This window comes from Schistocerca piceifrons, chromosome 10 (assembly GCF_021461385.2).
Source record: "Schistocerca piceifrons isolate TAMUIC-IGC-003096 chromosome 10, iqSchPice1.1, whole genome shotgun sequence".
Lineage (NCBI taxonomy): Eukaryota > Metazoa > Arthropoda > Insecta > Orthoptera > Acrididae > Schistocerca > Schistocerca piceifrons.
The window spans coordinates 10,492,152-10,519,710 of NC_060147.1; the positions used below are offsets into that span (position 1 = coordinate 10,492,152).

The 27,559-nt window shown below is 45.0% G+C and overlaps 1 protein-coding gene and 1 non-coding gene across 2 annotated transcripts in view; one reads left to right on the plus strand and one right to left on the minus strand.

Moving 5' to 3' along the window:
- Window positions 1-27,559, plus strand: part of LOC124719030 (acetylcholinesterase-like) — an 866,528-nt gene that overhangs the window by 567,258 nt on the left and 271,711 nt on the right. The window lies entirely within an intron of this gene.
- Window positions 12,554-12,628, minus strand: Trnah-gug. The gene has a single exon. It is a non-coding gene; the product is annotated as a tRNA-His (tRNA).

The window sequence follows — 27,559 nt, forward strand, 5'->3', positions numbered from 1 at the left end:
ATAAACAAAAACACATGAAACATTTATAATACATCAAATTGGCTCAAATTGGATACTCAAACAAACGCTGTGAAGGTGAAGTTGTCCATAAACTTGATTGTGAGGTTTATGACGAAGTGGTATGTGGAGCCAATTCCTCACCACTCAAATCTTAAGAGAGACACACAGCTAACCCAACATTAATTGCTGCTACTCAAGACAGAACAAAGTTAGAAAAAGACGAACAGGCGCGCTCTGCTGAGCTCTGATTATCACCTAGGAAAATCCCTATCTGCCGGTGCTGCGGACATACATTACCAAACTGTCTTCTTAACTGCCAGAACACGATCTGGCGTACCGGAGGCGATGGCTGGTTGCTTCGACGTCCTCGACCGAAAGGAGAGAGCCGACTACCCCTGAGCACCCGTACAGGCCGAACACACAACATTCCCGCCCCCACGACAGTGGCTGTGATTAAACGTTCCAATTAGCAACTCGAAAACCGGCGGAAAATTCCACTCCATTGCCGGAGCACTACCATTCCACCAATGGAGATTCCTGGCGCCAATTTCTGCGCTGATTTTGCTACGTCACGGAGCTACGCCCTCAGCAAGCCAATTACAGTTACTATTTTGCAGAAAGCGCGGGAATTTTCCCGCCACAACCGCCTGAGTACACAAATCATTCCCACGCCTCGCTGGTAGCCCGCCAGAAAGTGTTTTCGCTAAGACTCTGTGAAGTAACGGAACCTCTAACCCAGCCGCTACTTCAGACCCCTCCGGGCGTGTCTTTTGACAATGTCGGCGTCTGGAAAGCATTCACTCGACTCCCTCACACTCGTCGGCTTAACCCTCTCCAGATCCGCAGAGCCCGCCTGTCACAGGGCCACCTGGGTGACGAGAGACGCTAGGTGGGAAGTCCGCGTGTGAAGGAATAGCAACTTTTAACTGCAGGCAATTAGAGACGAAAATCGTAAGATAGAAATATGAGAGGGGGCTCATGCCACCTATCACTACAATCTTCATACACTCGTTTCACTTTTTATCTCTTTGCAAGTGAAATATGAATACTTAATTGACATGACTGTGTCAAGCAGCACACTACTAATACTATATTCGAACAATACAGGATTGTTTTCCTATTCATTCACATCCCACTGCAGACTATTAATGAAGATGCAAGCGGACAGAGTAGGTTCCCAGATACGGGACTGCCTCAAAGATTTCCTTAGTAATAGAACCCAAGTACACTGTCCGCTATATCGAGTACTCATCAGAAACAGGTATGCCCCATCGAAATGTGACTATTCTCTACATACAGTAATTTGCATTTTTCCATATTTAGAGCCAGCTGCCGTTCATCACACCAGCTAACACCTTGTATCCCCTTACAGTCACTCAACGATGACGCCAGCCAATATACCACAGCATCATCAGCAAACAGCCAGAGATTCCAGCTCACCCTGTCTGTCACATGACCTGTGTAAAGAGGGTGTAATCACATTTTGTTGGAGCACTCATGACGATGTACTGATGAGCACTCGACATTGCGGACAATGTACTTGGGTGCTATTGGAAAACTTCGAGGCACTGCCACATATTGGAGCTTAGTCCACAGCCTTGTACCTTTGTTAACAGTCTGCAGTGGAACACTGTATCAGACGCTGTTCCTTCTGAAGGTTGTTGTTGTTGTTGTTGTGGTCTTCAGTCTTGAGACTGGTTTGATGCAGCTCTCCATGCTACTCTATCCTGTGCAAGCTTCTTCATCTCCCAGTACCTACTGCAGCCTACAGCCTTCTGAATCTGCTTAGTGTATTCATCTCTTAGTCTCCCTCTACGATTTTTACCCTCCACGCTGCCCTCCAATACTAAATTGGTGATCCCTTTATGCCTCAGAACATGTCCTACCAACCGATCCCTTCTTCTAGTCAAGTTGTGCCACAAACTCCTCTTCTCCCCAATTCTATTCAATACTCCCTCATACGTTATGTGATCTATCCATCTAATCTTCAGCATTCTTCTGTAGCACCACATTTCGAAAGCGTCTATTCTCTTCTTGTCCAAACTATTTATCGTCCACGTTTCACTTCCATACACGGCTACACTCCATACAATTACTTTCAGAAACGGCTTCCCGACATTTAAATCTATACTCGATGTTAACAAATTTTTCTTCTTCATAAACGCTTTCCTTGCCATTGCCAGTCTACATTTTATATCCTCTCGACTTCCACCATCATCAGTTATTCTGCTCCCCCCAAGTAGCAAAACTCCTTTACTACTTTAAGTGTCTCATTTGCTAATCTAATTCCCTCAGCATCACCCTACTTAATTCGACAACATTCCATTATCCTCGTTTTGCTTTTGTTGATTTTAATCTTATATCCTCCTTTCAAGACACTGTCCATTCCGTTCTACTGCTCTTCCAAGTCCTTTGCTGTCTCTGACAGAATTACAATGTCAACAGCGAACCTCTACATCTACATCTACATGACTACTCTGCAATTCACATTTAAGTGCTTGACAGAGGGTTCATCGAACCACAATCATACTATCTCTCTACCATTCCACTCCCGAACGGCGCGCGGGAAAAACGAACACCTAAACCTTTCTGTTCGACCTCTGATTTCTCTTATTTTACTTTGATGATCATTCCTACCTATGTAGGTTGGGCTCAACAAAATGTTTTCGCATTCGGAAGAGAAAGTTGGCGACTGAAATTTCGTAAATAGATCTCGCCGCGACTAAAAACGTCTTTGCTTTAATGACTTCCATCCCGACTCGCGTATCATATCTGCCACACTCTCTCCCCTATTACGTGATAACACAAAACAAGCTGCCCTTTTTTGCACCCTTTCGATGTCCTCCGTCAATCCCAACTGGTAAGGATCCCACACCGCGCAGCAATATTCTAACAGAGGACGAACGAGTGTAGTGTAAGCTGTCTCTTTAGTGGACTTGTTGCATCTTCTAAGTGTCTTACCAATGAAACGCAACCTTTGGCTCGCCTTCCCCACAATATTATCTATGTGGTCTTTCCAACTGAAGTTGTTCGTAATTTTAACACCCAGGTACTTAGCTGAATTGACAGCCTTGAGAATTGTACTATTTATCGAGTAATCGAATTCCAACGGATTTCTTTTGGAACTCGTGTGGATCACCTCACACTTTTCGTTATTTAACGTCAACTGGCACCTTCCACACCGTACAGCAATCTTTTCTAAATCGCTTTGCAACTGATACTGGTCTTCGGATGACCTTACTAGACGGTAAATTACAGCATTATCTGCGAACAACCTAAGAGAACTGCTCAGATTTCACCCAGGTCATTTATATAGATCAGGAACAGCAGAGGTCCCAGGACGCTTCCCTGGGGAACACCCGATGTCACTTCAGTTTTACTCGACGATTTGCCGTCTATTACTACGAACTGCGACCTTCCTGACAGGAAATCACGAATCCAGTCGCACAACTGAGACGATACCCCGTAGGCCCGCAGCTCGATTAGAAGTAGCTTGTGAGGAACGGTGTCAAAGGCTTTCCGGAAATCCAGAAATACGGAATCAACTTGAGATCCCCTGTCGATAGCGGCCATTACTCCGTGCGAATAAAGAGCTAGCTGCGCTGCACAAGAACAATGTTTTCTGAAACCATGCTGATTACGTATCAACAGATCGTTCCCTTCGAGGTGATTCATAATGTTTGAATACAGTATATGCTCCAAAACCCTACTGGAAACCGACGTCAATGATAGAGGTCTGTAGTTCGATGGATTACTCCTACCACCCTTCTTATACACTGGTGCGACCTGCGCAATTTTCCAGTCTGTAGGTACAGATCTATCGGTGAGCGAGCGGTTGTATACGATTGCTAAGTAGGGAGCTATTGTATCGGCGTAACCTGAAAGGAACCTAATCGGTATACAATCTGGACCTGAAGACTTGCCCGTATTAAGCGATTTGAGTTGCTTCGCAACCCCTAAGGTATCTACTTCTAAGAAACTCATGCTCAAAGTTTTTATTTCTTCTCCATGGATATTAATACCTACTCCGAACTTTTCTTTTGTTTCCTTTCTTGCTTACTCAATGTACAGATTGAATAACATCGAGGATAGGCTACAACCCTGTCTCACTCCCTTCCCAACCACTGCTTCCCTTTCATGCCCCTCGACTCTTATAACTGCCATCTGGTTTCTGTACATATTGTAAATAGCCTTTAGCTCTCTGTATTTTACCCCTGCCACATTCAGAATTTGAAAGAGAGTATTCCAGTCAACATTGTCAGAAGCTTTCTCTAAGTCTACAAGTGCTAGAAACGTAGGTCTGCCTTTCCTTAATCTTTCTTCTAAGATAAGTCGTAGGGTCAGTATTGCCTCACGTCTTCCAACCTTTCTATGGAATCCAAACTGGTTCTATCAGTTTTTCCATTCGTCTGTAAAGAATTCATGTTAGTATTTTGCAGCCGTGACTTATTAAACTGATAGTTCGGTAATTTTCACATCTGTCAGCACCTGCTTTCTTTGGGATTGGAATTATTATATTGAAGTCTGGGGGTATTTCGCCTGTCTCATACATCTTGCTCACCAGATGCTAGAGTTTTGTCAGGACTGGCTCTCCCAAGGCTGTAAGTAGTTATGTTGTCTACTCGGGGGGCCTTGTTTCAACTCAGATCTTTCAGTGCACTGTCAAACTCTTCACGAAGTATCTTATCTCCCATTTCATCCTCATCTACATCCTCTTCCATTCCCATAATATTGTCCTCAAGTATATCTCCCTTGTATAGTAGTGGGGATAAAATACAGGCTCTGAGAGGTTATGTACGTGTTGTACAGAAACGAGATTGCGATTATATAAGTTGAGACATGTGAAAGAGAAGTGATAGTTGGGAAGGGAGTGACAGATTGTTGTAGCATCTTATTCAGTCCGTACACTGCAGAAGATACCCAGCAGAACTTTGAAAAGAGAATGCAAGTTCACAAAGAGGAAATAAAAATTTGTTCGTTGCTGTAGTTAAGCAGTGATGACGAGGCTTGCACTGGATGGACTGGCTGGATAGCTGCATAAAATGAATATTTGGACTGAAGATCACAACAACAGTACAATGCCACAGCCTCTGTTGGTCCGCTGTCGCAATGAGGAACCTAAAATTCACAGACGTGTGTCTTAGTTACTGTGGAGGAGCCTGCAGAGTTGCCTGGGAGCAGTCTCGCCTGGACCAGCCTGTCTGTTCCCCCGCGGTGTCAGAAAGTAGGCCGCCACCTACAAAGGCGACCGGGCCCGCCTGTGTGAGCCAAGCGCCGCTGAGCGGTTACGAAAATTACAGCCTCAATAATTCAGCGCCGTGCCGGGCGGTCTTTCACGCGTCCACACAGCAGGTGGCGCTGCTCGTCAACAGGGGCAGCAGGGGCCACACACACACACACACACACACACACACACACTCTGTGGGTCAGGAGACCCGCTTAGCCACGGCTCCACTGACGTCAGCTGTCGCTCGCCATGCCTGCTCCACGAGTCACTAATCTCATGCGAGCCACTGGGGGTTGTGGAGAGAATGCAGATTATAAGAGCCTCTCATATTTCCGCAAAGTTTTTGTATTATGCAGTCTGTATCCATAAATATTATAAAAATGGATTTAGATATACATCAATAGACGAAGGAAAGGCAAACCTACGTTTCTAGCATTTGTAGACTTAGAGAAAGCTTTTCACAACGTTGACTGCAATACTCTCTTTCAAATTCTGTAGGTGGCAGGGGTAAAATACAGGGAACGAAAGGCTATTTACAATTTGTACAGAAACCAGATGGCAGTTATAAGAGTCGACGGGTATGAAAGGGAAGCATCGGTTGCGAAGGGAGTGAGACAGTATTGTATCCTCTCCCCGATGTTATTCAATCCCTAATTGAGTGAGCAGTAAAGGAAACAAAACAACAATTCGGAGTAGGTATTAAAATCCATGGAGAAGACATAAAAACTTTGAGGTTCGCCGATGACATTGTAATTCTCTCAGAGACAGCAAAGGACGTGGAAGAGCAGCTGAATTGAATGGACAGTGTCTTGAAAGGAGGGTATAAGATGAACATCAACAAAAGCATAACGAGGATAATGGAATGTAGTCGAATTAAGACGGGTGATGATGAGGGAATTAGATTAGGAAATGAGACACTTAGAGTAGTAAATGAGTTTTGCTATTTGGGGAGCAAAATAATTGATGATCGTCGAAGTAGAGAGGATATAAAATGTAGACTGGCAATGGCAAGGAAAGCGTTTATGATGAAGAGAAATTTGTTAACATCGGGTATAGATTTAAGCGTCAGGAAGTCCTTTCAGAAACTATTTGTATGGTGTAGCCATGTATGGAGTATCGTGAACACTGGCGGTGGAAATTGGGAATGGAGGTTGTCGCTTAAACAACGGGTTTTGAGTTATATTGTTTTTTTCCTCCAGGCTAGTTTGATCTGAGTCTTAAAACCACTCAAAATAACCGGTTTATGAAATAACCGATTTTATGGTTTTTATTCCTATTATGTTCTATAATAAGCCTAGAAATCAAATGGTTGAAATGGCTCTAAGAACTATGGGACTTACTTCTGAGGTCATTAGTCCCCTAGAACATAGAACTACTTAAGCCTAACTAAGCTAAGGACATCACACACATCCATGCCCGAGGCAGGATTCGAACCTGCGACCGCAGCGGGCACGCTGTTCCAGACTGTAGCGCCTAGAACCGCTCGGCCACATCGGCCGGCAAACCTAGAAATCGAACAAGTATTGAAGAACTTTAAAAATTCAGTTAAAGAGGCAAATAAAAGAAAATTTAATCTATCCATCGTTCGCTGCTTTTCTCTAAAAGTGCTAAGTGATTGAGTAGGACAAAAAATCATCAGTATTGTGTCATGGACTAGAGCCAAGCATGGAAGTGAAACATGGACGATAAATAGTTTGGACAGGAAGAGAATAGAAGCTTTCGAAATGTGGTGCTACAGAAGAATGCTGAAGATTAGATGGGTAGATCACATAACTAATGCGGAGGTATTGAATAGAATTGGGGAGAAGAGGAGTTTGTGGCACAACTTGACAAAAAGAAGGGACCGGTTAGTAGGACATGTTATGAGGCGTCAAGGGATCACCAATTTAGTATTGGAGGGTAGCGTGGAGGGTAAAAATCGTAGAGAGAGACCAAGAGATGAATACACTAAACAGATTCCGAAGGATATAGGTTGCCGTAGATACTGCGAGATGAAGAAGCTTGGACAGTATAGAGTAGCATGGAGAGCTGCATCAAACCAGCATGAATGTATGTATGTATGTATGTACACTACGTGATCAAAAGTATCCGGACCCCTGGCTGAAAAGGCCTTACAAGTTCGTGGCGCCCCCATCGGTAATGCTGGAATTCAGTATACTGTTGGCCCACCCTTAGCCTTGATGACAGCTTCCACTCTCGCAGGCATACGTTCGATCAGGTGCTGGAAGGTCTCTTGGGGAATGGCAGCGCAGTTTAATCATGCTGTTCCAGCTCGTCGGCTCCGTTGTGAGCCGCGGAGCGCTCCCTGCTCCAGGGAGCCGTGTCGCTCACTGTGGCCATTCAGGTGGGCCGGCACTTGGCACGGCTGGCTGAGGCAGGCGGCAAGGCAAGCGTTCTGATGTGCCAGCTGCGTCTTACAAAAACGGACGCCTCATACTCTTAGCTGCTAAGACGTGGTTACATGCTACGTAAGGAAATACAATGCTAAGGAAATAAATAAGAAACAACTGTTTTACAAGAAATTGCATACTAAATTTATTGGGCCTCTGTAGTTCGAAATTTTCTTTTCATTGCAAGATCGGAAATATCAGGTGTCAAAGTGTTCGCAGCGTTAATGCGGAGGATGGTCTTCATTGTTGCATCCTGAAGAAGCGATCGTTCCTTACTCTATAACTGTTTTCATTGCTCAGGAAAGCTGCTGACATCAAAACGTAGATCCAAACATGCACATGATCTGAGCGGCATTGTTATGAAGTTTGGGAAATGTTTTTTTCGGTAATGAACACTACCATCGTGACAAATACAACGTGTTGTAGTACCTCTCTTTCAACAAAGTTGAATTTTGCAAATCAATAATCTCCAATTGAAGTGACGATGACAAGTCATCGGTGGAAACTGAAAAAGGAGTGCTGAATACCGTAAGTTCCATTTCCAAACTAGTGAGGTCTCGGAATCGTGTTGCAATCGACGTGATGAGCTGCTTTAAGTTTGCTTGGTAATCGCCGAAAGTAGTACCTTCAGGTAGTTTTAAAGAAGCAAGATGATTGAAGAACGTTAGATGTCCATTACTCATCTGCCTCTCAAATAAACGTAACTTCTCCATGAACACTTTGATCTGGTCGTGCATGTCAACGATTAGCTGTCCTTTGCCCTGCAATGACAGATTAAATTATTCAGATGCGTAGTTATGTCAGCTGGGAACGCCAGGTCTGATATCCATTTTATATCTTTCAGACAACGCATTTCTTCCCCTTTCATTTCGAGAAAAGGGGTATTTCGTCACTAATGGCAAAGAAAACATCAAGAACTTTTCCCCGACTCAGCCAACGAACTGTACTGTGGTAAGATATATCCCCATACTCCGCTTCCACATCTTTCAGGAATCCTTTGACGCCGCACAAAATTCACACACTCCACTACATCTTTCATTACGCCACCTACCTCTACTGTTTCAGCACACAGTGTCTCTTGGTGAATATAACAATGAAGAGTCAAAATGTCTTTCCCGAATTCGTCCCTGAGTTTATTTTTCAAACGAGAAGCAAAACCTTGGTGACGCCCGATCATTTGTGGTGCACCGTCTGTCGCTACACAATGGAGCTTATCCCACGGCAAATGCATATTGTCCACTGATTCACAAACAGCTTCAAAAATGTCACGTCCTGTTGCGGTGTAATCGAGTGGTACCACATCCAGGAGTTCTTCAGTTACTTGCAGCTCCATGTCGACACCACGCACAAAGGCTGCAAGCTGAGCACAGTCCGATATGTCGGTGCTTTCGTCAAGCGCTAGCGAAAATGCAACAACGCTCTCCGCCTTTTTCCTGAGCTGTGTCTCTAAATCCGCCGCCATGTCCAGGATTCGACGAGACATTGTTTGCTACGACAGGCAAACCCCTTCAATTGCCTGCACCTCCCTTGGAAACAAACATTCTGCAACTGCTACCATGCACAATTTTACGAGTGGTCCCACCGAAAACGGTTTGCCATTCGTCTCAGTGATGTGAGCGACCCTGTAGCTTGCTCGAATTGCAGATTCAGTAGTGTTTTCTCCGCTCTCATTCACCTGAAAATTATAAACGCATTACAGAACACGAACTATGTTGCATGTTTTGATACCCTCCGTATTGCGAATCCGTTTTTAAAAATACGTCTACTGGTATATCGTTCTTAAGACTGGCTACCAGTTCTCTGCGTGCAACGCCTTGTACCTGACTGTATTTAATTCTGTGTATTGTACCTCTTCGCAGAATTAAATACTTTATGACATACAAAACACTGCGGACGACTATCCCTCTCAGTGAATAGAAAGGTATCCTCCAACAGAGGTACAGGGCTCCCGCGGCTAGTCATAGCTGTCATTGAGCACGGATTATTACGGCTGCATGCGGCCAGGGGGCAGTGGGTTCGCTTTCCCCTTCCACGCGGGCTCCGAGCTGCCGCAGTGAGCGCTCCGTAGCGCTCCGGCCCCCTAGAGCTCGGTTGGAACAGCCTGTTTCACGGAGTGCTGCGCTGAGGTGAGTTATCGATGTCGATCGGTGAGGCCTGGCAAGAAGTCGGCGTCACAAAACACCCGAAAGCTCTGCTAGACGATTCATGTCAGGACTCTGTGCAGACCAGTCCAGGCCGGCCGGAGTGGCCGAGCGGTTCTAGGCGCTACAGTCTGGAACCGCGCGACCGCTACGGTCGCAGGTTCGAATCCTGCCTCGGGCATGGATGTGTGTGATGTCCTTAGGTTAGTTAGGTTTAAGTAGTTCTAAGTTCTAGGGGACTGATGACCACAGCAGTGAAGTCCCATAGTGCTCAGAGCCATTTGAACCATTTTAGACCAGTCCATTACAGGGATGTTATTGTCGTGTAACCACACCGTCTCGTTATGAACAGTTGCTCGATCGTGCTGAAAGACGCAGTCGCCATCCCCGAATTGCTTTTCAACAGTGGGAAGCCAGAAAGTGCTTAAAACATCAATGTAGGCCAGTGCTGTGCTAGTGCCACGTAAAGCAATATGGCTTCAATGCCTCGTCCATGAAAAACACGACCACACCGTAACACCACCGCCTCCGAATTTTACTGTTGGCACTACACATGCTAGCAGATGACGTTCACTGGGCATCTTCCATACCCACACCTTGCCATCGAATGGCCACATTCTGTACCGTGATTCCTCACTTCACACGACGTTTTTCCACTGTTCACTCGTTCAATATTTAGCTCCTTACACCGAGGGAGACGTCGTTTGGCATTTACCGGCGTGATGTGTGGCTTATGAGCGGCCGCTCGACCATGAAATCCAAGTTTTCTCACCTCCCGCCTAACTGTCATAGTGCTTGCAGTGGATAAACTTACGTTGATAAGTGTCTCCCATCTTTTTGTGTTGAAAGAGGCTAATTAGTTTCTGTTGTATGGTAATGTAAATGTAAATGCCGTGTGGCTATGGCCTCCCTTCGAGTAGGCCGTTCGCATGGTGCAATTCTTTCGAGTTGACGCCACTTCGGCGAAAGGCGTGTCGATTGGGATGAAATGATGATGATCAGGACAACACAGCACCCAGTCCCTGAGCGGAGAAAATCTCTGATCCGGCCGGGAATCGAACCCGGGCCGTTAGGTATGACATTCCGTCGCGCTGAACAGTCAGCTACCAGCGGCGGACGTATGGCAATGTATAGTTGTATTTACTGGTATTTTGTTTATCTGGTAATGTGAAGTTGAACTCGTGGTTAGAGAAACAGTTAATTTCATATTTAAGTTTGTAAGTAATCTCGTAATTCTCGAAAAGTGATCAGCAATGCAAAAGTTAATCATAAATGCGACAATAAACTGTGTATTGCAACGCTGATGATGAGATTACAGTATGTTCTGTTAAATTTAATAAAAATGTCGTGTTAGCAATAATACAAGCAGTCTGACCACGAGAAAAGAAAGGAAATACAAATAACTGCAACAAATACCTCTGCCTGATATCTGACTTTTACCATTGCGACCCAGTCAGTCTGAAAGCAGAACTGCTAATTACTGTAATAAAGGACGGCTGCCTCCTACATGACTTTGTCACATTTATGTTACTGAAATTAAAACACTCTCGAAAATTTTGAAATACCGATACCTTGCCAGTATGTTTCGATAACGGAACAAATGGTCGAGATTCTCGGTTCTCGGAACGGATGAATTGTCTACTTTGAAAATTCATATAAATTATTTCATAGTATCTACATAGGTGATTGTAATGACAGTTTGTAGGAAAATACATCAACTTTTGTCTCGCATAGTTCGCTAGTGCCGAATCGCACCGTAAGGAGCGCTAGCGGCAATTGCGTTAAAGATGGGTGGCTTCACTGGACACAAGCGTATAGGGTACGTACACATGTTACAACAATTTTTGATATCACAGATCGATGAGAATGACCAATAACGAAATGAGTATTTTATACAAGGTGGTGCACCAGCCCCCCAACTTGTCTGACGTCCGGGATATTCTCGGTGACCGCTTTCCACGTCAGTGGGTCGGCCGTGATGCGGCAATTACATGGCCCCCACGTTCTCCAGACCTGACATCACTCGATATTTTTTTTACGGGGATTCATCGAGGATATTCAGAAGGATGTAGGCTGCAGTAGGTACTGGGAGATGAAGAAGCTTGCACAGGATAGAGTAACATGGAGAGCTGCATCAAACCAGTCTCAGGACTGAAGACCACAACAACAACAACAACATCGTGTTTGTACTTTCTGTGCCGACGTCTCTACCGGAACTTGGAGCAAGAATTTATGCCGCCACTCAACAAGCTCCACCTGCAATGCTACAGCGATTTTGGGAGAAATTGACATCCGAATGTGTGCAGGGTAACCAACGGAAGCCACATACAACATATTTCGTTCAAGGTAAAAAAAAAAGTTATGTGATTGCCTAAAAAATAACACTAATGCCAACTCTATATCTTCTTTCAATAAATTTATATGAATTTTTAAAGTTGTAGAGTCCTTTTTGAAACAGCCTGTGTATACATAATTAACTTTGTACGGAAATCTCAGTGCATTAGTCCTTTTCGCAACTTGCCAATTTTTATTCCATTTGGCAGCAGTTGAATACCAAGGAGCAGAGTTCCCATTGTGTGCTGAAAATCGGCATCAATTTCCTTTGCCTTTGTACCGTACCTTTCCTTACGAAGCATTTAATCACTGCTCGAATCCCGACTTTTTCCATCTTCGCAGATCACTACACGGGAACAACAGGGACGTCAGTGCAATAGATCTTGACCCAGAACACAGACGCGTCACCTGCTTGCTCATAAATAATAACCGATTGAAACTACCCGGCAGATTAAAACTGTGTGCCGGACCGAGACTCGAACTCGGGACCTTTGCTTTTCACAGGCAAGTGCTCTACCAACTGAGCTACCCAAGCACGACTCACGCCGCGTCCTCACAGCTTTACTTCTGCCAGTACCTCGTCTCCTACCTTTCAAACTTTACAGAAGCTCTCCTGCGAACCTTGCAGAACTGGCACTCCCGGAAGAAAGAATACTGCGCAGACATGGCTTAGCCACAGCCTGGGAAATGTTTCCAGTGAGATTTTCACTGTGCAGCGGATTGTGCGCTGATATGAAACTTCCTGGCAGATTAAAACTGTGTGCCGGACCGAGACTCGAACTCGGGAGCTTTGCCTTTCGCGGGCAAGTGCTCAACCATCTTTTTTTTTTTCATTTCGTTCGGTATTGTTCGTTGCGTTTGGTCTGGGTGGACGTCACAACACATCCATTCAAGGTGATCGTTGACTCCTTTACTCAGTTTTTTACTACAGAGGGCGAGCAGCGCTCTGACCAAATACGCTGAGCTACCGTGCCGGCGACCCTCTGAGCAACCCAAGCACGACTGACGGCGCGGCGTGAGTCGTGCTTGGGTAGCTTCGAGCTTGGAGCACCGAGCAGGAAGGTTCTTGTTTATTTTACTTGCCGCACCGCCGCTTGTGTGGAGTTTTCGTCGTTAGTGTTGTTCTGTCCGCCGAGTGAGTCTTAGCGGCTCCACTCCGCCTTACTGCCTGCTTTATAAGAGCTGGGGCCCCTCCACGCCCGCACCAACGTCGTGGCCAAACCAAAAATTCTACTGTCACCTCCGTAAACATGTTAGTTGTCTAGTAAGTGGATCACAGGATGCTGGGCTGTGATGTTATCCGTGCGTCTGGATAAGACTACGCATTAACACGGTCCATCAGGTGATAGTGGACGAAACGCGAGTGAGGGTAGCGATTTGAAGAGCAGAGGGAAAAAAGTGCCAAGGCTCGTGCCGTGGGAAAAAAACCTCTGCGACAGTGGGATGGGTAGTAAGAGCAGTAGTGGCTTACTAGCTACGATAGCTCATGCAAGGTTGGATTTGTTAGTATGGGTATCATGCATCATTACCGTGACAAGCGATGGCGATGTGTCGCAGTTGCTGCAGCTGCTACATTCCTGGAACAATCGAGATCGTTATACACTAGTGGGAGATCGGCCATAGATCATCTCACTGTGTGGGGGATGTGTGGAGCTTGTCTGCATGCAGTGTACGGTACGGCTTCCCCGTGTGGTGCCACTTATTCGGCAGTGTATTTCAGCTGGGTATCCAGTAATGGCGTCTGAAAAACAGGGGCTCGCCTGTGCCGTTATGTTTGCGTATGCTTGGCCATAGATGTTAGGTCCTTAGAAGTATGTCTTTTGGTCTTTTATGTTTGCATCTATGGTTGTGGTCGTAGTTCCCCAGATTCAGAATAAACGGGTTCTGCGAATGTCTGGAGTTTCTGTATAGTCTTGTGGTGAGTTTGTGGATTACCTCCGTGAGAGTCTCAAGTCGGTATTCCCGGTGAAGGTCCGCGCTGCGTGTGTATCGTGGAGCATTGCTTATGATTCTGAGTACTTTGTTTTGTATGAGCTGCAGACGGCGCAGGCGAGTGGGCGCAGCGTATCCCCAGACAGGAGCTGCGTACGTCATCAGGGGTCGGATAAGTGTCATGTACATGGACCTCGACACCCTTCTGTTCAGTGTGCTACGCCTGTTGAGCATAGGATAGAGCTGTTTGAGCCTCGCGCTAGCTGGGTTGGTCACGTGTTGTATGTGGTCCCCCCCAGCTTAGTGTTCGTCAATTTGCAGTGGCGTCGGCCGCTCCACTATGGATAGTGTGGTTTCCACGTGTGTTCCACGAAAAGGTACTGTCAGCTTTACATTCGATAAAACAACGCGACACGTGCAGATCGGGTCTCTAGAAATCCACATACAATTCATGTCAACTCTGATCAGGTCCACACCGCTTATTTTGTCGCAGACGACTACATGTTTCGAGTGAAATTTATGGATCCCCTTCACGTTGAAAGATTACTGTCGCGACAAAGTTGTCACGTCCCGTTTAAGCATCGTGATAATTCCGTTAGTATGGTATCCCTCGCAGATGCTGAAATCCAATATACCAATTTTCGAGAGTTCAACCTCCCGCCGGAAGTTAATGACAACTTTCTAAAGGACATATTCATCATTTTGATTTGCAGCTCCTTGTATTGGCCATCTTCGCAGTTAAAATTGTTGCATTTGAGGTCCGCCAGTTATGCAAAACACCGTTTTCCTCAGTACCCAAGCATGTTTCGGCACCACTGTGCCATCATCAGTGGGTTTTCGTTTTTATTTATTCTGCAATGTGAACATTTTTGTTAAATCATTATATAATTATGTGCATTTTTAGTTCAAACAACAGATCGTATCTTTTTGTAAATACCTTTACATTTGTACAATTTTAGTAAACATTTTTGGAATACAGTGATCAATAGATTATTATATTTTGACTAAAGTTCAGTCTTGATCACACCATTTATGTTTCAATGACTTCGGTAGCCGGTTTCGGTTATTTTTACATAACCATCATCAGACCTGTGGATTAATTTTAGTAAATACTAGAAACCAATCTTTAAATAAAATGAAAGTGTCTAATGACGTCAAAATTTGACAAGATAAAATAAAATTAATTATACCCATGGCTCCCTTAGGATGGTAGGCGGAGCTCTCCTCGCTGCTACACAGTCAGCTGATGGTTATGAGTGCTGAGCACGAGCTTAAATATGCACAAGCTCCGCCTACTTCCTCTCACACTACTTCACAACTGCCAATCACCGTTCATAATATGACGCTATCATCAGAGTATAAAAGTACGAAATACACTAATAACATAAAATTGATTCATTTTAAAATGTCTGATTAACAGATAGTCAGTATGTGTACAGCTTATTTATATTTTGGATAAAAACAGTAAACTACGATGTGTAATAGTTGTGCTCTCTATGGGCAACCTTAATACTATTGTAGTGTCAGTTACATCAAAGATGTGAAAGTCCTTGGAGTTGTGGTATATATCGATTATACCGAGTCGCCTACATCACAATTGCATCTTTGTTGGATGTTGCAGAATCGTCTTACTTTAACTGTAGTTTTCATAGTGACATTCTTTATAACAGTAGGGTAGCAGCCAAGAGTACGTTCCGCATTATGTATGTCTGAATAACTGCTGAGACCGCTGATTAAATTTTTTAGAACTCATCGATCTAATAGTTTTTATAATAATTTGTTTGGTTTCTAGTATTTCCTAAAATTAATCCACAGGTCTAATGATGGTTATGTAAAAATAACCGAAACCGGTTACCTAAGTCATTGAAACATAAATAGTGTGATCAAGACTGAACTTTAGTCAAAATACCTTTACATTTGGTGTGCATGAATTTTCTGTATCACTTGTATGTTAATTAGTACAAGTAGCTTGTCATCTGCAACCAAACCATATCGATGAGAATTTTTTTTTCTGGGAGTTAACCTATCTTCTAGAATGTAATTCAGTTTTCATGCCTATATTTTTAGTTACGTTTTTGTGTGGCAAGTACTTCCCTTCTCCGCATAATGCTAAGGTGTTGTGATGCACACGTAACTATAACAAGTATTTTTCACATGTAACGTAGTTAAACACTTTTAACTTCACCAGAACACAGTGTGATTGTAGTTTGTTACGTGTCCCAGCCCAGTCAGAGTTCATTTGTTCGCCAGAGAATTCGGCGCCGAATTTGAATTTTGTTCTTTGGGTGTGTGTGTGTGTGTGTGTGTGTGTGTGTGTGTGTGTGTGTGGAAGTACTTGCCACACGAAAACGTAAGTAAAAACGAATATAGGGATGAAAAGATCGCGAAAAACTGAATTACATTCTAGGAGATAGGTTAACTCCCCGCCAAAAAATAAATAAATAAATAAATAAATAAATAAAAAACTCATCAACATCGTTTGGTTGCAGGTGACAAGCTATCTGTCGTAATTAACACACAAGTGATCCAGAAAATTCATGCACACCAAACGCAAAGGTATTTGAAAAAAGAAACGATCTCTTGTTTGAACTAAAAATGCACAAAATTTTATAATCATTTAACAAAAATGTTCACATTACAGAATAAATAATAACGAAAACCCACTGATGGTGGGACAGTGGCGCCGAAACATGTTTGGGTACTGAGAAAAACGGTGTTTTGCATAATTGGCGGACCTCACATCCAACAATTTCTAAGGGACGTATTGACTCCATATGGTAACGTGAAAAACGTCCGTCGTGAACACTGGCCTACTCAGCACAGATTACAGTGTTACACTGGAATTCGTTCCGTGGAAATGCAAGTGGCCGGCCGGAGTGGTCGTGCGGTTCTAGGCGCTACAGTCTGGAACCGAGCGACTGCTACGGTCGCAGGTTCCAATCCTGCCTCGGGCATGTATGTGTGTGATGTCCTTAGGTTAGTTAGGTTTAAGTAGTTCTAAGTTCTAGGGGACTGATGAGCACAGATGTTAAGTCCCATAGTGCTCAGAGCCATTTTGCATTACATGACCCTGGTTCTGAGGGGCAGGAAGCTGTACCTATGACCCCTCCCACACCTCGCTTCAGTTCTACTGTAAAATGTGTATAGATGAAGTACAGTTACTTATGAGCGTCGACAACCGTTGCAACCAAATTGGGATTTTTCTTACTTTCCTATTTCTAATGCGATCTGGTTTCGTTTTCCTTCTACTTGTTGATTCTATTACAAACTACACTCCTGGAAATGGAAAAAAGAACACATTGACACCGGTGTGTCAGACCCACCATACTTGCTCCGGACACTGCGAGAGGGCTGTACAAGCAATGATCACACGCACGGCACAGCGGACACACCAGGAACCGCGGTGTTGGCCGCCGAATGGCGCTAGCTGCGCAGCATTTGTGCACCGCCGCCGTCAGTGTCAGCCAGTTTGCCGTGGCATACGGAGCTCCATCGCAGTCTTTAACACTGGTAGCATGCCGCGACAGCGTGGACGTGAACCGTATGTGCAGTTGACGGACTTTGAGCGAGGGCGTATAGTGGGCATGCGGGAGGCCGGGTGGACGTACCGCCGAATTGCTCAACACGTGGGGCGTGAGGTCTCCACAGTACATCGATGTTGTCGCCAGTGGTCGGCGGAAGGTGCACGTGCCCGTCGACCTGGGACCGGACCGCAGCGACGCACGGATGCACGCCAAGACCGTAGGATCCTACGCAGTGCCGTAGGGGACCGCACCGCCACTTCCCAGCAAATTAGGGACACTGTTGCTCCTGGGGTATCGGCGAGGACCATTCGCAACCGTCTCCATGAAGCTGGGCTACGGTCCCGCACACCGTTAGGCCGTCTTCCGCTCACGCCCCAACATCGTGCAGCCCGCCTGCAGTAGTGTCGCGACAGGCGTGAATGGAGGGACGAATGGAGACGTGTCGTCTTCAGCGATGAGAGTCGCTTCTGCCTTGGTGCCAATGATGGTCGTATGCGTGTTTGGCGCCGTGCAGGTGAGCGCCACAATCGGGACAGCATACGACCGAGGCACACAGGGCCAACACCCGGCATCATGGTGTGGGGAGCGATCTCCTACCCTGGCCGTACACCACTGGTGATCGTCGAGGGGACACTGAATAGTGCACGGTACATCCAAACCGTCATCGAACCCATCGTTCTACCATTCCTAGACCGGCAAGGGAACTTGCTGTTCCAACAGGACAATGCACGTCCGCATGTATCCCGTGCCACCCAACGTGCTCTAGAAGGTGTAAGTCAACTACCCTGGCCAGCAAGATCTCCGGATCTGTCCCCCATTGAGCATGTTTGGGACTGGATGAAGCGTCGTCTCACGCGGTCTGCACGTCCAGCACGAACGCTGGTCCAACTGAGGCGCCAGGTGGAAATGGCATGGCAAGCCGTTCCACAGGACTACATCCAGCATCTCTACGATCGTCTCCATGGGAGAATAGCAGCTTGCATTGCTGCGAAAGGTGGATATACACTGTACTAGTGCCGACATTGTGTATGCTCTGTTGCCTGTGTCTATGTGCCTGTGGTTCTGTCAGTGTGATCATGTGATGTATCTGACCCCAGGAATGTGTCAATAAAGTTTCCCCTTCCTGGGACAATGAATTCACGGTGTTCTTATTTCAATTTCCAGGAGTGTATAAAAATAATTACGAAACACAAAATAACAAAAAAAATTAAAAAATTACAAAAACCCATAGAAAAATAATCTTGATACATATTGGTGTGTTAGCAGAACGGCCAACACCGTGTTACTAGTGGAGGCCGAAATGCACGTTTTTTAGCTCACGCAGGCTGGTGTGAGGAGGGAAGGACTATACTGACGTGAGGTCTGGAACATGACAAGGAATTAGAATTCAGAAAGCGGACGTAATTAGTTCCATACTTAACTTTAATCTATTAATGATGAACGTCGCTCTTGACGGTACATGATTCACAATATTATCTGTTCAGAATAGTAACTGAATAAGGTGCCTTGCTAGGTCGTAGCAAATGAAGTAGCTGAAGGCTATGCTAAACTGTCGTCTCTGCAAATGAGAGCGTATGTAGACAGTGAACCGTCGCTAGCAAAGTCGGCTGTACAACTGGGGCGAGTGCTAGGGAGTCTCTCTGGACTAGACCTGCCGTGTGGCGGCGCTCGGTCTGCAATCACTGATAGTGGTGACACGCGGGTCCGACGTATACTAACGGACCGCGGCCGGTTTAAAGGCTACCACCTAGCAAGTGTTGTGTCTGGCGGTGATACCACACATATCATGTGAACTTGCTGATGGTTTGTCAGCTATGTTCTCTGCTTTTTTTCTTTTATTTCTATTTTCATTTTTTCTTTTTATTATTCTGTTATCATAATTAATTTTTTTCCCCATTTGTAGCTTATATTACATGATGATTTGACTATGGTCTACTGAAGTGTCATGACAGTACCAAGTCATTCTGATAATAAAAAAAAGATGGTAGAGCACTTGTCTGCGGAAAGGTCAAGGTCCCGAGTTCGAGTCTCGGTCCGGCACACAGTTTTAATCTGCTAGGAAGTTTCATATAAGCGCACACTCCACTGCAGAGTGCGAATCTCATTCTAGAATAACCGATTGTTACGCAGGAACCTCGTTACGGTAGCAGTGACATGTGGTCGTGATTTCGTTTTATATATATAATTCAAACTGCTCTCATATTAGAGCACTTTGATTCATTTTGACGTGGGAAAGAGTATGATCACCAGATGAATATTTTATTCTGTATTGTGCTTGTGTCTATGGCGATGGCTCTTAACATGTCGAAACGTACACCACACTTCTTTCAGAGGCTTCCGTTCATTTGAGGAACTGAGTTTAACGGAGATTTCAGTGAGGGTTTTTCTTTTTCTTTTTTTTTTTTTAAATTGTGATTGTCTGCCAGTAAAGTAATGTTCGGCAGCGACATACACACCTTGAACGGCTGCAGACAAAGGCAACTCTTTGTTCGGCGGTTTCGATCTCGAACTCGGAAGCCGCGGCAAGTTGGAACCGCCAGTGGAACGGACAACCCAACCTCACACGAGAACTCGAGGGCAAACTGGGGCGCGCAGCGGTCTGCGAACTGACAGCCCGACCGAACTCGGCGTGGCGGCGTCCTTGAAAAGACGGCGGCGCCGACTCACCGCCCCCTCCCCTCTCTCATTACAGACCCGTGGGAACCCTGCAACTGACGCCGGCTCTGACGTCACCTGGGGATTACGTCACTGAGGCGAACGGTGCCGCGATCTGCCTGCCGCTCCCTCTCCCCCGCACGCCAACAGCCTACACGTAATCCTGCCGCCAGCCACGCGATATCCCGCCTCCCACGCAAAGCCCCTCACCTTACCCCCCTCCCCTCCCCCTCCTATGTCCCATCTCACTACCTCACCCTCCACATTTATGTTCACTTCTCCTATCGCGAACCTGCAACACATAGAGGCGTCGATTCGGGATGTGCCATATCAGCGCTGAAATAACATAACTTTAATGAAGCTAAAAAATTTTATAGACAAACTTTTTTTTGTATTCTAAATCGGAAGAAAGCAATCACTGATTACTACTGACGCCTGCATATTCAGCCATCTTGAGCTCAATTATTGATTTGAGTGCAGTGTCCAATGGTAAAATTAGGGAGAGGCACATTGTCAGCAGTATGTGATATGCAGGGTATCCAAGGAGGAATGGTCATCATTCAGGGACAAGACCGGACATTCATTCGAAACAAAAAAAGTCTAGTAAACATACCTTAAGAGCTATGGGTAGTTGGTCGCTAGAACAGATTATTTCACACTAGCGAAGATGGACAGCTGCTTATAATTGTTCACAAATTGGCTTTAGAGTCGACGTTACTGGACATTATTTCCTGTTTGGGTCGTACTGCGACCTCCCAGTATATGGAAAGCAAAGAGTTTGCAGTAGAACAGACTTGTTTCACAATATCTAAGAAGAACGAGTATGCATTTTCGTGCCCGTGTTTACTATCCCTCCTCGATCCCTCCTCGACCATCCCTCCTCGATCGTTGTATTGATGACAGTGTGTCATTATCTCATTTTACTATGACATAGTGCACTCGAATCAATAACTGATCTGAAGAAGGATGAATAAAATTGCTGGAGCTCATCCAAGATCATCCTGCAGACACTTATTTCAAGAGCTAGAGATCTTCACTGTAGCCTCAGAATATATATATTCTCTTATGAAATTTGTTATTAACAATCGGAACGAATTCAAAAGTAATAGCAGTGTAGATGGCTACAGCACTAGGAGAAAGGATGATCTTCACTACTCAAGGTTAAATCTAACTTTGGCTCAGAAGGGGGTAAATTATGCTGCCACAAAAGTCTTTGGTCACTTATCTAATAGGACCAAAGGTCTGACAGTTAGCCATATAGCATTTAAAAGGAAATTAAAAGAATTTCTTAATGGCAACTCCTCCTACTCATTAGATGAATTTTTGGATATAGTAAGTGGGTAATTTCCCAACCTCCACAAAAAAAAAAAAAAAAAAAAAAAAATATTGAGTGTCATGTAATATTTTGTGTAATGTAATATCTTGTATAGACACCTTTTATTGACCTGACACGTTCCACATCATTACGAAGTGTCGTATTCATGATCTATGGAACAAGTACTAATCTAATCTAATGTAATGTAATATCCAAACGAGACTAGCAACCACCGAATGTTATACGTTTGCGATCTGGACTATAAAGGATGTTGTCTACAAAATTTTTAATCTTCATTAAACAATTTAGGTGGCTTATCTCCTTCCTGAGTCTGAAACAACACAATTTTATATTTTTTATACACTCTTAAAAAATGGAGCACCACGAAGGAATTATGCGAATGGGACGAAAATCGGTAGATGTGATGTACATGTATAGGCGAACAAATGATTAGAGTTTCAGAAAAATTGGATAATTTATTGAAGAGAAAGAGCTTCAAAAATTGAGCAAATGAGTAACGTGTTGGTCCGCCTCTGGCCATTACGCAAGCAGTTATTCTGCTTGGTAGTGATTGAGAGAGTTGTTGGATGTCCCCCTGAGCGATGTCGTGCAAAATTCCTGTCCAATTCGCGTCTTAGATCGTCAAAATCTCGCTGGTCGACGCGTCTTCAGACTCATCTTCGCTTGTGGTCGGGGCTCAGTTCGAAGCGGAACTCATTGCTGAGTACTCCAGTCAGTGAGATGCCAGGCCGAAGATGTGTCCGGAGACGTCCGAAACAGCTAGATAAACTGACTGTCGCCCGCCATACGCCCGACAACCAGGGCTGATGGTCTGGGAGGCCGGTTCTTTTCTCAGCACGGCTCCTTCACAGAACAGCGTTCCGGCGACTGCGTTTTGGTTCCCTCCACGGCAGGCCATCCTTGGCTTATATTTCAGCAAGATAATGTCCGTCCGCAGCAGCGAGAGATTCTGCTGCTTGTCTTGGCGCTTGCCAAACCCTACTTTGCCCAGCAAGGTCGCCGAATCTCTTCCCCGGGTCAGAAAGTTTGGAACATTACGGGCAGGACCTTCCAAACAACTCGGGATTTTGACGATCTAACGCGCGAATTGGACAGGAATTTTGCACGACATGCCTCAGGAGGACATGCAACAGCTGTGTCAATCAGTACCAAGCAGAATAACTGTTTGCGTAATGGCCAGAGGCGGACCAACACGTTACTCATTTGCTCAATTTGTGAAGCTCTTTCTCTTGAATAAGTCATCCATTTCTTCTGAAACTCTAAGCATTTGTTTCTCTTTACATGTACATCACATTTACCGATTTCCGTCCCATTCGGCGGATAGTTTATTCGTGGTGCGTCCTTTTTTTTTTTTTTTTTTTTTTTTTTTTTGAGCGTATTTTATCCGACACAATCATAGTAACATTTCACGATGCCGTAATGGGTTTCCACCTGTCACTGTGCCATCTTCTGAGACAGGCAAATGATACCCTAACCGCATCATCACAAACTAAACGCCGCCTATACAGGTTTCTAAGAGTTGCATAGGGGACGTGATAGACGAAATTCTGTTGAGGAACCCATGTGTGAAAATGTGTTCGGATACAAAATAACTCTCGCTTCACTGTTCGCACACAAACTGGTAAGAGGCCGCCATTGTCAGTGCCTGTTCTAATTATGACGTCAGATACCTTTTTCGTCCGACTACAGTAACGGCTGCGAGAAACTGGTGCTTTCGCAACTGGGGAGGGTGATTGCGTTGCTCCACGGACGTGCCGCATTGTCGACTCTGAAGAGGACGTCTTTCGCCCCGGGAAGACAACCCGACGGGCGAGAACTCCAAACGTTGCCCATGCCCATGCCACGGGATTCCAGCAAGACACACAGACCATAGCGCATTGTCTTCACTGTGTCCGTGCCGTGAGGCGGCAGATACGAGAGTAATCCCATCTTCAAAAGTTACTTTACATCCAAACGGTACATCACAGGGCACGAGTTCTTTCTCAAAACTATGTCTTTCAAGTACCCTCTACGACACCCAGAAGTCTGTAAGAGGAACTGGGAAATGGGCTGCTGATATCGGGTCATCAGGCACTTTGTCTGTGGTGTTTTGACAGATGTCTGACATTTAGTTTGTATACTGTGCAGCTATAGTCGTCCCAAATATTGTTCATGATGTCTTTCACGCGACGATCAGCGTCGACGGAAAGCGTCAGTTTGTTAGCATTACAAACGAAACTTATTTTTAAAGCGAAATTTTACGTGCCGATTCGACAGAGCTGTCGCACATTAGCGTAGTAGTACACTACTGCCTATTAAAATAGCTACACCAAGAAGAAATGCAGATGGTAAACGGGTATTCATTGGACAAATATATTATACTAGACCTGACATGTGATTACACTTTCACGCCATTTGGGTGCATAGATCCTGAGAAATCTGTACCCAGAACAACCACCTCTGGCCGTAATAATGGCCTTGATATGCTTCGGCATTCAATCAAACACAGCTTGGATGGCGTGTACAGGTACAGCTGCCCATGCAGCTTCAACACGATAGCACAGTTCATCAAGAGTAGTGACTCGCGTATTGTGACGAGCCAGTTGCTCGGCCACCATTGACCAGACGCTTGCAATTGGTGAGAGATCTGGAGAATGTGCTGCCCAGGGCAGCAGTCGAACATTTTGTGTATCCAGAAAGGCCCGTACAGGACCTGCAACATGCGGTCGTGCATTAACCTGCTTAAATATAGGGTTTCGCAGGGATCTAATGAAGGAAGACCCACGGGTCGTAACACACATGTAATGTAAAGTCCACTCTTCAAAGTGCCGTCAGTTCGAACATGAGGTGACCGAGATGTGTAGCCAATGGCACCCCATACCATAACGCCGGGTGATACGTCAGTATGGCGATGACGAATACACGCTTCCAATGTGCGTTCACCGCGATTTCGCCAAACACGGATGTGACCATCATGATGCTGTAAACAGAACCTGGATTCATCCAAAAAAATGACGTTTTGCGATTCGTGCACCCAGATTCGTCGTTGAGCACACCATCGCAGGCGCTCCTGTCTGTGATGCAGCGTCCAGGGTAACCGCAGCCACGGTCTCCGAGCTGATAGTCCGTGCTGCTGCTAACGTCGTCGAACTGTTCTTCCAGATGGTAGTTGTCTTGCAAACGTCCCTATCTGTTGACTCAGGGATCGAGACGTGGCTGCACGATCCGTTACAGCCATGCAGATGAGATGCCTGTCATCTCGACTGTTAGTGATACGAGGCCGTTGGGATCCAGCACGGCGTTCCGTATTACCCTCCTGTACCCACCGATGCCATATTCTGCTAACAGTCATTGGATCTCGACCAACGCGAGCAGCAATGTCGCGATACAATAAACCGCAATCGCAATAGGCTACAATCCGACCTTTATCAAAGTCGGAAACGTGATGGTACGCTTTTCTCCTCTTTACAAGAGGCGTCACAACAACGTTTCACCAGGCAACGCCGGTCAACTGCTGTTTGTGTATGAGAAATCGGTTGGAAACTTTCCTCATGTCAGCACGTTGTAGGTGTCGCCACCGGCGCCAACCTAGTGTGAATGCTCTGAAAAGCTTATCATTTGCATATCACAGCATCTCCTTCCTGTAGGTTAAATTTCGCGTCTGTAGCACGTCATCTTCGGTAGCAGCTTTAATGGGCAGTAGTGTAGTTCTACGTTCTAGGGGACTGATGACCTCCGATGTTAAGTCCCATAGTGCTAAGAGCCATTTGAACCATTTGACGACAAGCTCTCGAATTTTTTCAATATTTTCGTCCATTTGGGCAGCTGATCAGTGTCCAGAAAGAGGCTTCTCGTCAATGGACATGTCGCCTCACATATACACCTGATATTTTTCCATAACGTCGTATTGTTAAGCTGTTTTGAACATTAAAACAATTTCAGCAGCATTTTTTAATGAGTAGAAAACAAAATTATAGCAGCTGTACGTTGTTCACTTAAACTTGCTATGATAAAAAACGAAACAAGAAGAAAGCAGCACTATCAAAGGCAATGACTGCAGATTAACGGAATAAGCCAGGTCGACAACACAGGCGGCGCTGAACTGGCAATACTTGGCGCTGCACACGCCCAGCGGCAGAAATGCGTGCCACACAAGCTCCAACCACGGGAATGTTAATCCGGTTTTTTATGGGTATCCCCTCGTAATGGAGGGCAAGGAGGACAATATTTCACCTCGGAAGCGTAACCCTGTCTCGTTGCTCTGTACAACGACGGAGTTATCCATAAGACCCACACCTGAACACTTTAATATATGTGAACAATTGTTCAGTAAAAGGGATGTATTTCACACTAGCAAAGATGAACAAGTGCTCATGGCTCTTACGGGACGAACATTATAACCGACAGTTACCAACCATTATTTCTTGTTTTGATACATTTCCCCCCCCCCCCCTTCCAAAATACGGATAGGAAAGAGCTCGCCATACAACAAGTCTACTGTCACAGCTATTAGAACGATTTTCTTGACCAGGGTCCCATATCTCAAATTGATACATTTACCCTACTCCAAAATCGCTGAGGGAATTAGATTAGGAAATGAGACACTTAAAGTAGTAAAGGAGTTTTGCTATTTGGGGAGCAAAATAACTGACGATGGTCGAAGTAGAGAGGATATAAAATGTAGACTGGCAATGGTAAGGAAAGCGTTTCAGAAGAAGAGAAATTTGTTAACATTGAGTATAGATTTAAGTGTCAGGAAATCGTTTCTGAAAGTATTTGTATGGAGTGTAGCCATGTATGGAAGTGAAACATGGACGATAAATAGTTTAGACAAGAAGAGAATAGAAGCTTTTGAAATGTGGTGTTACAGAATAATGCTGAAGATTAGATGGGTAGATCACATAACTAATGATTAGGTATTGAATAGAATTGGAGAGAAGAGGACTTTGTGGCACAACTTGACAAGAAGAAGGGACCGGTTGGTAGGACATGTTTTGAGGCATCAAGGGATCACAAATTTAGCATTTGAGGGCAGCGTGGAGGTTAAAAAAGCGTAGAGGGAGACCACGGGATGAATAGATTAAGCAGATTGAGAAGGATGTAGGTTGCTGAAGGTACTGGGAGATGAAGAATCTTGGACTGAATGCTAACTCAGTTTTTCAGGATTGAAATGGGAAGTTGCGGTACAGAAAATGGCCCAGAGATTACCAGTGTGTGTGTATTTGCGTGTATAGTGAGTGGAGTATTACGAAAGAATGTGTGTATCGGGTGTGCAGTGACTGATACTCAGGTATGAGTAAACAGCGTGGCACTACATTATTTTATAAGTTATTTTTAAAAGAAGTCTTGTATACCAGGAGTAAATATAATGATTGTCTCAAAATAGAAGTCTGTAAATGTATGTGTATACGAATTAGCTTATTTTAAATTGGTCTAAACTTGTAAATCCTTTGACATGTCCTATATCCTTGTACTACGAGGTATACGGATGAATAAAGCTGCTACTACTACTACTACTACTACTACTACACCACTGGCCATTAAAATTGCTACACCACGAAGATGACGTGCTACAGACGCGAAATTTAACCAAAAGGAAGAAGATGCTGTGATATGCAAATGATTATTAGCTTTTCAGAGCATTCACACTAGGTTGGCGCCGGTGGCGACACCTACAACGTGCTGACATGAGGAAAGTTTCCAAACGATTTCTCATACACAAACAGCAGTTGACCGGCGTTGCCTGGTGAAACGTTGTTGTGACGCCTCTTGTAAAGAGGAGAAAAGTGTACCATCACGTTTCCGACTTTGATAAAAGTCGGATTGTAGCCTATCGCGTTTGCTGTTTATTGTATCGCGACATTGCTGCTCGCGTTGGCCGAGATCCAATGACTGTTAGCAGAATATGGCATCGGTGGGTACAGGAGGATAATACGGAACGCCGTGCTGCATCCCAACGGCCTCGTATCACTAGCAGTCGAGATGACAGGCATCTCATCTGCATGGCTGTAACGGATCGTGCAGCCACGTCTCGATCCCTG